The sequence below is a fragment of the Aptenodytes patagonicus genome, chromosome 2 (assembly GCF_965638725.1).
Source record: "Aptenodytes patagonicus chromosome 2, bAptPat1.pri.cur, whole genome shotgun sequence".
Classification (NCBI taxonomy): Eukaryota; Metazoa; Chordata; class Aves; order Sphenisciformes; family Spheniscidae; genus Aptenodytes; species Aptenodytes patagonicus.
Window position 1 is genome coordinate 67,928,788 of NC_134950.1, and position 3,781 is coordinate 67,932,568.

A 3,781-nucleotide genomic window follows, 5' to 3' on the forward strand; every position below is an offset into this window, starting at 1 on the left:
ATTTCAATAATAGTAAAAATATTTCATGTACTGATTGATGCCTTGAAAAAATTCAGATTGAGTTTCCTTAAAAGCAAGCAAGCAAAAATTCTGAGGATACTTTTTTCTCTTACGAAATGTGGATTGGTCCATTTTGGCCAGGTCCACATAGTGTACTTCAATTTGGGGGTTTCTTTTCTTCGTAAATGTTTTCTGCTGAGATTCCGTATGCCAGAATTTGGTTCATGAAGAATGCCATTACAGAAATACTTAATTTTGTTTACACAGTTGTAATAAACTGCACTGTTACGGCTTGATTATATGTCACTGTGATGCTGTATGTTACGATCCTTTTGGTGTAACCAAGAATTTAACACATATAACGAACATCTGAAAATTAAATATTTTTGAATATGAATTACTCAAGCCTTTGCTGTTACCTGAGTCTTTGTTGAATAATCTTCAAATTTTATTTCCAGGACATTAACATGTGACATTATTGCTTTTGCAACATGGAGCAAAAAAAGCAGCAAGTATTCTAGTCCAGGAAGGAAAGAAGAGACCTTCTAAGAAATGATAAGTCATACCCTTTACACAAAGGTTGAGCTAACACTTGAATCCAAAGCTGAAGAGGCGTACCTTCTTTCTCTGTTGAACCCCTGCTTTGTATCTCATTTCATTTCTGCTGCTCCCTCTCTCGGCTGAGAAGTTCTCAGTAAGGAATACCCACTCCGCTCCCGCTCAGACGTGTGTGCTTCAGTAACTGCAGTCTTGGGGCCTTCCCCTCTCCAACCCTCAGCTGACACATGTTGCACCTCCAAATAGGCTAATGTTTTATGTGCAGCGCATTATCATCCCTGAGAACGAAAACAGGACTTTCTAAAAAAAATAGGCTTGCTGCAACTGACGTAAAGGTAAAAGCTGATGTTAAATAAATTAATGGTATTAAAATACTCTGTTTTGTCCTAATGACGTTGCTGCTATTTGCCCGATAATTCCTTGAATGGTTGGTGTAAAACTGTGTATATTCTAGTTGAGGAAGTCGAGTCAGAATTTTTCTCTGCTGCCACCTAGGTTTTATTTTAATGTCAGAGAGAACTGGGAAGGTAGGTAAAGAGAGGACAAAACAAAACAAAACTTGTTGTTACCTTTATTTAAAATGATAGTGGCAAGTGAACTTCCAGAGCTTTCCAGATAGAGCATTTTGAGGGGGCATGAGAGAATCAGACACGGAAGAAGCACAAAGCCACTCAAATAGACCCAATGCACGCTTCATGCACTCCACAGAGCATCCATGCGGGTAAATATGATTGTAACAATTAAAAAACCCCTGTTAATTTAGTTCTTCGTGACCCAAGATCATGCTGTTGATGCCTTCTGCAAATGAACTATGGCTGCACAGAAAACCGTGGCGTACGTAGGAGTCCAAATGCAAAGGGAAGGGTAACATTGCTGATGTGACTCACCCAGAAGCCATATGATTTTTGGGAACTGTACACTGAAACCTGACTTAACCAGCCATCTGTATTAAAAGACTCAGTGTAGGTGTATTGTTCTACTCCCCACCACATCTTGGAGAGTTGAGGAGATTGGGAGGTGGCAAAGAAAGGTTATCTCGTGTCATGTTAGAGCAGGACAAGGTGTTCAAGAGCTGCTTCAGCCAGGGTTTCACACACAGAAGTCACATTTGCCCTGGGAATAAAGAAAAGGCTGGTCTGACAGCTCTGATAGCAGAGAAAAATACCCCTCTTTAGAGGCCTACAGATGGTTTCTAAGGTCTTTTTGCAGCAGCAGGAGGGGGAGGAGGAATTTTAGCTGGTCTGAGGCTTCACTTCCAGTCTTTTTGGTTGAATAATAACAAAACACTTAGGGAGGAACTGGGACTGGTCTTAAAAAAGCACTAAAAAGGGAAGCCTGCATTAACGCATTTTAATTTGCCAACTTTCCTCCTTTATCTTCCCAAAAGGGCAAAACCCAGACAATTCCTCCTCCAAAAAGTGGAAGATGACATTGAGAAGTGGTAGAAGTACTGTTAGAACACCATAGATCAGACAGAAAGCCACATCACATGAACAATAATAATAAAAAGCCTATGGGCAATGAAGGTGCAAGCACTTGGCTGAAGTCTTGCAAATTGTACTTGGAAATGCTTCACTTTTTGGGAGCTCAGCCAGTCTACTTGTCCCCAGCTTTAATTTTTCAAGTGGATTTGCCTCCAACAAAGTGGTTGACTTTGTGGTAGGTGGACTGCAGAGAAGTCATGTTCGACTGGTGGACTGCTGACCTGCAGGCTTTTGCAGAATGTCACACATGCCCTAAGAATGATTTTAGCTTTTGTGGGTATCTCTGACTTCGATAGACTTTTTTTTCTCTGTCTTATTCAGTATTTAAAGGTACTTTTCCATATGACTGGTTTTAATGCTAATTTGAGCTGTCTTTTCAGCATCTGCTTTCTTACCTTCCTACGATATCAAAGCAGCTGACTGCAAAAAAGCCAGGTATGACTTCAGCTGAGGTATTGGACATGTTAAGCTTAAGAAAATAAAGCTTTTAAGAAGGCAAAGTGCTCGCTGGCATTTCATTTGCCCCAGGGTATGCCAGTTGTTTTGATCTGTATTAGAAAGTCCACAACATGGTAATGTGAACAAAGCCACAGACCGCCCCGGCCTGTTGATTACGAACACCAATGCCGCTGGCCTTGTGGTCGCAGTACACGCCAGTGCCACGTCTTCTCTCCCCCAGAGGCTTTGTGAGGGAAGGGCTATGCGTAAGATGGCAACTGGAGGCTGTTTGACCCCACGCAGAGTGGCAAAGGGGCTTGAGATGGCACAAAGAAAGGCAGTGAGCCAAAGCCACCTCCCTCCCTTGTTGAACCTGGCACTAGAAATCTCCGAAAAATGGATTTCTAGGGAGAACGCAGGAAAAAGTGAAATTTGAAAACGTCATCATTATTTCTGCCTCCTTCACACAACCTAAAGACCAAAAAACCTATCTGCATGTCCAGCTCCACAGTGAGCTGTTGCATCCTTGTATCACCTTTCCCAAACCGTAGCAGAAGGAGATGGCGGGACTGAGTTTTAGTGCCTCTCAGCTCTCTCTTCCCCTCTCTGGGGGACATGACGGGTTAATTTCCGCTCCCCAAAGCTCTGCACACCAGACTGTGAGTGAAGATTCCGCTTCTTGTGGCAGGAACACAGAGCAGGAGTTGCGCTAGGCCTGGTCTTTCCTACATGATCAGCCTGAAGCAAGTCACAAGCCAGAAAATAATCTGCTTCTTTAAGCTGCTAAGAAAGCCCTTTGTGAAATGTATTAAATGCTGCAAGCCAAGGAAGGCCTGAGAGTCTCCAGCAGTGCCTGGGTTTAGCCTCTCCCTGCCCCCTCTCTGGAGGCATGCTCTGATGGTGGGTACCCCTGCCACCCTCCTGGGAGGAGTGCCATCCCTGCGCACCCGCATGCCCCAAACAGCGGTCTGGGGGGCCGATCGACCCCCTCTCTGCTGCGCTCCTCCCCGTACGCTTCATAGTTCCTTTGCCTCTTCACAGAGAGTAGGGTCTTCGAGCTGAGTTTACCCTTGTACGACCTAGCAGCCACTGTAAATCTACCTGACAAGGTTCCTCTTCTGAGCCGGTTTACTTTCTTGAGCAGTGCTGTCAGGGTCCTCCACACCCTCTAATAAGAAGTTTTAAATTCTCTCCTTTTGCTCAAAAATGAATTCCTCTGGCTCTCCTGTCTAGGAGGATGCTGAGCAAGACACAGGATTGCAAGAATCTTGTCATCGATGCAATGAAATGCAGTTGGCTTT